The following is a 10,074-nucleotide window of genomic DNA, read 5'->3' on the forward strand; positions in this document are numbered from 1 at the left end:
TTTTATTTGTAGAGTTGTGTTGTGATATCTACCCGTGAGTCCTTGATCTTGATCGTACACATTTGCGTGCATGATTAGTGTACGGTCAAATTGGGGGTGTCACAAGTTGGTATCAGAGCCGACTGTCTGTAGGAATCCCCCTTCCACACTCCTTGGCCGAAGTTGAGTCTAGTCAATGAAAATTGTTTTACTAACTTGGCTGTGCGGCCCCTGGGCCCACGTCGCCATCGGGTGTTATTAGGATCTTTTATTCCTCGATCTATACTCTGGGACTCTGATCTCTCTTCTATTCGGGTTAAATGATTTTGCTAAAATCTAACTCTAGGTTCTCGTTACCACTTCCTGCCGAAGAACCCTTTCATTACGGATGATCGACTGCTTCAACAGAAGATTCTGACAATACTCTCCGATATTTTTTCGAGACCTTGTGCCTGTTGCTTTTGCAATTCCCTACCACTGAAAAATCCCTATGGATAAATACTTACACCTGTCGTTCTTACTTTTATTCCCATTGGGTCTTGTTATTACAAGATACCCCGTAATACTCGTCGTTGTTTCGATAATCCTTTGGGCTTACTGCCTTGTTGTTCTTTGTCACCTGTATACCCCTACGGATTATTCTCGCACTTATCGAGTATCCGCTCATCCCCCAGTTGTTCATGTGTTTCACAATGGTCATTGAAATACTATTCAATCTTCCGAAAATCCTCAGTAGCTTATTGCTCTTGAAATTCTTTCCTTGCTTGCGTTATGGTTAATCCCATAAGTATAGTAATCTTATTGGCATTCTTTGCGACCGTCATTTTGATCCTATTGATTCAACATGAGTGCGAATGCACGCAATCATCAGTCGGATCCTAGAATTCATCCTTCCGGCTCAGACGCCAGTTTAAACATGAGCTAGATCTCGACCAATCAATTGACCATCGATCTTACCCTTAAGGCTATTCAACTTATCCATCCCTGATCAGAGCATTGCTTCTGATCCCTTGTCTTGGAATTGATAATTCCTTTGCATTTGAGCCTTGAATTAGTCAGTTGTTTCTAAAGTCTGATCTCCTTGCATTGTTTCTCCCTCTGGTTGAGTGCCGATGCTCACACCAGATCCCTTGAGGACCACCAGATCATTTGTTGGATTTTATCCAACAACGACCTTCATATTCAATAAGCCTGTGAGCCTTTTCCTTGGATACATAAGGCCTTTAGTAAATTGTATCCTCTGTTTCCTCAACCATGCTTTGTTTCCGAGCTGGTGGTATTTACGATTGAAGCTTGTGGTATATGTTCCTAAGATGCCCCTATGGGTTGAACCTATACCTGCTCTAAAACTGTGTGAACCCAAAAGATTTCACAGGTCATACTTATATGGTATTGCACCAGGTAAAAACTTTCAACAAGTAATGTCATTTTTGAAATACAAGAGGTGAATGAAAAGTTATGCATTGAAGAAGTGGGAGTCGACCTTGAACCTTGCGTTCATGCCCATGGACACGATGTAGATCTTATCATTAAAGCTTCTCTTAATTAATTATTCCTTTGGTATAAGTTCATCTTGTATCTGGGATCTGGCCTTTTGCAATCGTGGTTCCGACCATGTTCTTCTTTAAATACAATTTCTCGTGCAAGTTTAAGCACTTGTCTTCTGCGGAGTAATACCCCAGACCAACCTCTACTTTCATTTGTCGTCGAGTATTACCCCCTAGTATCTCAAGATTATCACGGAACTGCATAACCTCTTATGAGTTCTTCATCAAGTGCTACATTCTCATTGATTCCAATTTTTCATGAGCTCTGAGTAATTTAACACTCAAAGACATCGATAACTGAATCGAGTCCGCACTGCGATTCAACAACTCTTAGTAACCTTCAATGCATACGAGTTTGTACTCGATCGTGTCATTCCCAGCTGATTGACCACATCATCATCGTCAGGCTGACTACTTGACCATTCTACCTATGTCCTTCATCCTCGAGACACAATCCCGACAGTGCTCTAAGCTTACATCGAACTTTCACCATCATATTGGTTGTCTTGAGAGACAACTCTGAATTCTGAGATGGCATCTTATCTATGGTTATAATAACCTTTTGCTTCACCATTCCCTTGGCTTGATGTCATCGCCAAGCGATTGCATCCTCATGGAGCCTCTCGGCAAAATTTGTTGTGATCATCATCATAATTTTAACTCTTTCCAGGATACCAATCGAATTCATGACGAGAAATACCATCCTTGCCCTCGATGATTTGTGTTATCATCGACCATTTATTGCCTTCCCACCAACCCAAGCGTGTTCGTGTTTGGTGTTATACCTTCAGTTCCTTGCTATCCAGCAATTGGTTTTCTTTACCTTGGAACATTACCTTCTATTATGTCATCAATGTTGTGAGAATTTCACCACCTCTTAAGAATTCGTGATACAGTGATGCTTCTCGCCATCACCATTCCTTACTTGGCCCCCGTGTTGAGTGAACTCCGTTGTGCAAATCTAATATCACTAGCAACCCTATTGCTTCAGAGTTATTGGACAATGATTCCAATTTGGTGTGTTGGTTGCCCAATCGCCATTCCGACGTTGGTCGTGCAACCCAACCCATATTTCGGGTGCACCTTTCAACCAATGTTTAATTGTGTATGGTTCCCTCCAGCATACATCATTAAGTCATTTGATTTGACTAAGGTTATCTCCTTGTTCACTTAATTGTGGAAATCCATCTTTTGGAAAACTCTTTGAATTGTCGCTGAGTTCATCAGCCACCTCCTCATTATCTCCTTGATTTAATGATGAACTCTTGTTTCGGAACTCGCTTCCATAGTTCAATTCCCGAGAATCTTACAATGTCATCTTGACAATTTGTGTCGCACCTTTTCTCCTCGGGCCTCCTGAGTCTGAGTTATCCTGACACCAATCAGATCTGAATCTCGGTCAGATATGATGGTTGGAACATATTTCCAAGAGTTATAACATTGGTCTTATGTGACCCGGTAATGTGGTGTCGTGCCTAGCACACCTGGCCGGTAGGCCCTATTGTTATAGTTCTTCCTTTTAGCAATGTTGGCCATTCTTCCATGAGGAAATTGTAAGACTTATTCTATAAGTTGTTCCTGATGGATCCTTTTTGTTTCCAAGGTCCGATCTTTACTTGAAGACCATGTCAATGCCCATCTCGAAACATGTCTATGGTACTCTGATTTTCAACAAGAACATTTGCAGCCCAATGCTAAATGTTTCCTGCTCATTTATCCAAACAACGCTATATGGATAATGTCATGAAATTTCTCTCCCTTACCTAAAGAGCTTTTCTACGTTATATCCTATCATGGATATCATGCTCTGCTTGTCCTTGGGAAGGATATACCCCTGAAAGATGTGTTTAAGCACATTTTTCCTTTCCATTGTACTGTTTAACCTTTCTTGTGATCTATATGATCTAAGCAGTAATATTCTCCTACTTACGTAAACCCCTCGGTGTACAGTTCTGTCAGCAAGACCCTGTTACTATTGTTGATGACATTCCGGTAGCCACCGATGGACGAGAACTTTGCCTATTGGTCCGCCTCGTTCAACGAGCAGGAAAAAGGATCTCTTCGTCCCTCGCCCTTGGTACGAACGATGTTGCCAACATAACTGACAGGCTAAGCTCTGACATGCCTTGCTTACACGATCGTGCAAGACGTTACCGCCCTTCCTACTTTTAACCCACGTGGTGGGCCCATAACCCACCAGTCCCACAGGATCGAAACTTGACTCTCCTTGTTTTCAAAGTTGTCCCTCGCGCGTGGCTTTGTATGCAATTCATAAGCCACGTTCCTAGCTAGTGATCTATTCTGGTAATACTTATTCATGTTACTCTGAACCCCTTTCACACTCTGTTTCAGGCAATGAACGATTGCCTATCCGCTTGAAACTTCTTATTGCACCGTCTTACTTTGCTCTCGATGTGTTTCATTTGTTCAACTCGAGAGATAATCATATGTTCATTCTTGGGATACCCCTAGATGATTCTCCCTTATAACATCCTATCCTGGTAGGGCTGCCCCTTACCTATTCGTAAGTACGATGGAGTTCCCCGAAGAAAGGACGACAACTTCATCATGATGCATTGGAATAAAGAATTGAAGACATCAACGGAAGGGATTAACTTCTTCAAGAAGATCCGTTAACATATCGTAACCAGAACTTTCCCCTTACTCCCCTCTTAAATCTCGGGACGAGATTTCTTGTAGTGGAGGAGAATTGTGACGCCCGGATAATTAAGCTACAGTGAACCTCCGCTAATGATGCCACGTCACCTCAGTTACTGCTGCTAATCCCTCGTTAGTTCAAAAACCGGTTCAAAATTCAAATTCCAAATATGGCATACAATAAAAGTTTTCAAACATCGAAACAAAAATGTTCGGGGTGAACCAATTATTGCATAGATAATTTTGGTGGAGAAACCAAACCTTGATAAAATGTTTAAGGGCTCTAAAATAATTAAAACAGTAGTGAAAACAATTAAACAAATGCCTATTGAATTTTATAAAAATATTAAAACTATTTTATTATGGGTCAAGATTTAATCTAACAGTAGATTGTTTATAAATACAAATTTAGGTACTAGTTATAATTTTTATAAATCTAAAAATAAAAGAAACTAGAAATAAAACAGTACAAGAAAATAAATAAAAGAAAAGATAAAAACAGAAAAAAAAGGGAGAACAACCCCCCTCCCTCGCTGGGCTTCGGCCCAGCCGGCCACCAGGCTGCCTGGCCGGCCCAACCGGCCACCCACGCCCCTGGCCTACTAGGCCTCCCACCCGAAACCCTAACCCCATTGCCCACTCACTCCCCCGATTCTCCTCACTCTCCCTCTCGCGCCGCCGCACACTCTTCCCCCCCCCCCACGTCGCCCACTCCCCCCCTTGATCTGGATCGAGATCGAGGGCTCGACCCCTGAGCCACCCGACGCCGCTTGTCGTCTCCAGCGCCGCCGCGGCCACCTCGCCCTCGGCGGAACGCGTCCTCGCCGGCCTGCATCCTCCTCGCTGGAGCCCGTCCCCGGTGCCACCCCGACGCCCCACCTCGCCGCGCGCTGGACTGCCTCGCCCCTCCTTCTCCCTCGCACGTCGCCCGGACCGCCGACGCCGCCCGGTGCCGCCTCCGCCTCGACCCCGTCACCGCTAGCTCGCCTCCGTCGACGATCTGCCTCGCCGGACTTCCTCCCCAACGTCGCCGTCGTCCTCCCCAAGCCCCACTGCCCCGTTCCCTACATGCCTGATGTGAGCCCCGCCTTGCTCCCTCCCTCTCCCTCGCGCGCTCGCACTCGTCGCCGCGGTCCCCGCCGATCTCGCCCGCGGTTGACGCGCTCCGGGCCGCGTCCGATGCGCGTTCACCGCGCCGTGCCCGCGCACCGCCCCTGCCGTGGCCTGCAGCCCCCCTGCCGCCTCCGCTGCGGCCACCGAACCCCCCCTGCGCCGGTGACGCCGCTGCGCCCGTGGCCAACTCCGGCACCCCGGCCCCCGCGCCCTGCTCCCCTGCGCCCGCATATCGTGCTGGCCTCGCCCATTGCCCCGCGCGGCCTTCCGCGCGCTACTGCGATCACCGCCGCCGCCACCTTTGACCCATGCCCCCGCCCGCACTGCTCCGGCCGGTGGCGCCCCGGCCAAACCTCGCCGGCGCGCTACCACTCCCACCATGCGGCGGGCCGCGCCTGGACCGTCTCGGGCGCCCAGCACCCATGCCCGTTCGGGCGGTGCCCGTGCTCGCACCGCCCTGTGCCCGTTAGGCCCTTGGGGCCACAGACATGTGGGGCCCGCCCCAAAACGTTTAATAAAAAAACGAATTATAAAAAAAAGAAGAAAAAAATTATAAATAATAAAATTAATTAATTAATTAATTAAGGAATTAATTAAGTTAATTAATTATAATTAGATTAACCTAATCACTAATTAACCTAATTAACTGTTAGTTAATTAAAACAGAGTATGACGAACGGGACCCACCTGTCAGGTTGACCAAGTCAACTACTGACGTCATGCTGACATCATGATGACGTCAGCAGACACTATTCTGGATAATGTTGATTAAATTAAATAAATAAATCCTAAAAATGATTTAAATCTTTTAAAATTAATATAAAATAAACCGTAGCTCGGATGGAAAAACTTTGTACATGAAAGTTGCTCAGAACGACGAGACGAATTTGAATACGCAGCCCGTTTATCCGCCACGCATCCCTAGCATAGCGAACACGCAACTTTCCCCCTCTGTTTCATCTGTCCGAAAACGCGAAACACCGGGAATACTTTCCCGGATGTTTCCCCCCCTTCACCGGTATCACCTCATACCGCGATACGGCACCCCTAGCACCGATACTTGCCATGTCTTGCATCGCTATGCATCTGTTTGCTTAAATATTTATTGTTTCTCCCCCCTCTTCTCTCGCTAGACACCGAGACCGACGCCGCTGCTACCCAGTACGACTACGGTGTTGACGATCCCTCTCTCTTGCCGGAGCAACCAGGCAAGCCCCCCCCCCTTGATCACCAGATATCGCCTACTCTCCTCTATACTGCTTGCATTAGAGTAGTGTAGCATGTTACTGCTTTCCGTTATTCCTATCCTGATGCATAGCCTGTCCTTGCTACCACTGTTGTTACCATTACCTGCTATCCTACTGCTTAGTATAGGATGCTAGTATTTCCATCTGTGGCCCTACATTCTTGTCCGTCTGCCTTGCTATACTATCGGGCCGTGATCACTCGGGAGTTGATCACGGGTATATACTATATACTTTATACATGATACATGTGGTGATTAAAGACGGGTCGGCTCGTAGGAGCACCCGCGAGTGGATTTTTGAGGCGGAGCGGCAGGGCAGGTTCCGACCACCTAGGAGAGAGGTGGGCCTGGCCCTGGTCGGCGTTCGCGGATACTTAACACGCTTAACGAGATCTGGGTATTTGATCTGAGTCTGGCCATTTGGTCTATACGCACTAACCATCTACGCGGGAGTAGTTATGGGTATCCCGGCGTCGTGGTATCAGCCGAAGCCTTCGTGACGTCAGCGACTGAGTGGCGCGCGCCGGATTGGACTGGAAGGTCACTAGGCTAGGTCTGCTTTCGGCCGCGTTCGCAACGTGCAGGTGTGCTAAGGGCGATGGGCCCAGACCCCTGGGCGCTTAGGTTTAGACCGGCGTGCTGACCTCTTTGTTGGTCTAGGTGGGGCTGTGACGTGTTGATCTTCCGAGGCCGGGCATGACCCTGGAAAGTGTGTTCGGCCAAATGGGATCGAGCGTGTTGGGGTATGTGGTGCACCCCTACAGGGAAGTTAATCTATTCGAATAGCCGTGATCTTCGGTAACAGGACGATTTGGAGTTGTACCTTGACCTTATGACAACTAGAACCGGATACTTAATAAAACACACCCTTCCAAGTGCCAGATAACACCGGTGCTCGCTCTCTCACAGGGCAGCGAGTGGAGGATCATCGGTTAGGTTTATGCTATGCGATGATACTTGGAGGACTTCAGTCTACTCTCTTCTACATGCTGCAAGACGGAGGCTGCCAGAAGCGTAGTCATCGAAAGGACTAGCTATCCCCCTCTTATTCCGGCATTCTGCAGTTCAGTCCACCTATGATAGCCTTATTCCAGTTGATACCAATGCATACATATGTAGTATAGCTCCTTGCTTGCGAGTACTTTGGATGAGTACTCACGGTTGCTTTCTCCCTCTTTTCCCCCTACCCCTTCTACCTGGTTGTCGCAACCAGATGTTGGAGCCCAGGAGTCAGACGCCACCGTCGACGACGACCCCTACTACACCGGAGGTGCCTACTACTACGTGATGCCCGCTGACGACGACCAGGAGTAGTTAGGAGGATCCCAGGCAGGAGGCCTGCGCCTCTTTCGATCTGTATCCCAGTTTGTGCTAGCCTTCTTAAGGCAAACTTGTTTAACTTATGTCTGTACTCAGATATTGTTGCTTTCGCTGACTCGTCTATGATCGAGCTCTTGTATTCGAGCCCTCGAGGCCCCTGGCTTGTAATATGGTGCTTGTATGACTTATTTTATTTGTAGAGTTGTGTTGTGATATCTACCCGTGAGTCCTTGATCTTGATCGTACACATTTGCGTGCATGATTAGTGTACGGTCAAATCGGGGGCGTCACACTGCAGTGCGTCAGTATCTCTCCACTAACAGTGCAAAAAGCACCCTCCTGCATAATTCTAGGTTGGTTGTCAAGGTAACCTTGTCCAAATCGCCTACTGAACAAAATCTTTTGGCTAGACAGAGTGATATATCTGTGCTCCAGACACAAGTCCAATCCCTAATGGACGTCGTTTCAGAAACAAGAATAGTGGTTGACAAATGTCATCAAGATATGAATGGTTTTGTCACCAGACTATCAGACATTTTCTTCACTGTTCAAGAGTAACGGCGGAAAAAGGGGAAGATCATGCTGCTCCATCAGATTCTACAGCCCGAAACATTAGCAGTTAGGTCAAATGATCTGTGCTTGTATACATCCAATGGTGCTTTTATCTCCAAGGATTGTAAACTTTATGCCAACAGCCCTTTTTTGTATGGTTGGAATTTATTTTGTTGTGATACAACATTTATGATGCTGCCAAAGGTTGCAGTAATCATGGCGCTATTTTTGTATAGTGTAGGTTTATCTTAGTAATGTATTCGGCCGAACGCTTCGTAGGAGCCCAACATGCCAACATTTGTCGGGCCCATTCCAATTGGGCTAAAAACGGTTATGGACCGTAATTTGCATGTAGCCCACTAAAAATATTTGGGCCTAAATCAGCATAAACTTTCATATTTTACTGGTAGGCCTGTGCCCATAGTGGGCCTTTAACAGGCCCAAACATAATTTGGGCCCTCAGTAACAATAGTCTGTTTACAGGTGTAAATATCTCAAGCCCATAAAAACACGGGCCTTGAATAGGCCGAAAGTGAGATTGGGCCCTGATTGTGCCAAATAACCCACTGGTCATTAGCAGGCCGAAATGGTGGCCCATTTACAATGCAGATCTTTCACTGGCAGAAATTCAGATGGTCCGTAAATGCGCTGACCTACTACATGGGCCTTTAACAGGCTAGAAGTTCGGCCAGGCTTGATTAGTGTCGGTTTTATATGGGCTGTTAATAGACCCGATGTGACGTTGGGCCACATATGGCCCATGAATTTCGTCCGACGTTAACAAGCCGAAAATCACAACAGGCTGAAAGGGGCCCAAATCTATAGTGGGCCTCTAATAGGCCAAATGTCAGACATGGCCGAATATGACCCAAATCCTTCATGGTCGTTTATGGGCCAAAAGTTTCAATGGCCTATAAATGGGCCCAAATGAAGCAGGACCTTTAACAGGCCAGAAACACACCGGGCCGTACTTCGGCCCAAATACTTAGCGGATTGTTGACGGGCCAAAAGTGACCATGGGCCGCAATGATGACAAGTTTAGGGCGGGCCGTTGATGGGTGGATTTGACACTAGCCGTACGGGCCTTAACTGGGAATGTTGGGCCTTTAGCTGGGCCGGCCCATTATGGTCTGCAAAATCTTGTGGGCCTTTAGCTGGGCCGGCCCATTATGGTCCGCAAAATCTTGTGGGCCTTTAGTTGAGCCGGCCCATTTAATATTTATGGGCCACTTTTGGGCTGGTCCACGTGTCAAAATATCATAGGCGCATATCGCCCATTGGATGAGTGTTACCTGTGCCAACGTGGAGCTGACACGTGGTTCCGTCGGCCAATGAGAATTTTACACGTGGAAAATCGGCATTGATCGTGGCTGTCAGCATGTTATTGGATCCAAAACCGGACCCGATAGCTTAACGATGACCCGTTACGGTGGATGCCACGTGTCGGTTACCCTTGACGAAAGCACTTCTATGACACGCCATTTATCGTCATGGAAGTGGACACTTCTGTGATGATAATTTTGGTAATTTCATGGAACACTTCTACGATAGCACATGTGTGACTATCTTGATTCTGTCATAGAATCGCCATGTATGTACATGCATGACAGAAAACGTGACCTACTGTGACAATCACATATCATCACGGAAGTGTATTTT

This window comes from Triticum urartu, chromosome 4A (genome assembly GCF_056163025.1).
Source record: "Triticum urartu cultivar PI428250 chromosome 4A, HENAU_Tu73, whole genome shotgun sequence".
Lineage (NCBI taxonomy): Eukaryota > Viridiplantae > Streptophyta > Magnoliopsida > Poales > Poaceae > Triticum > Triticum urartu.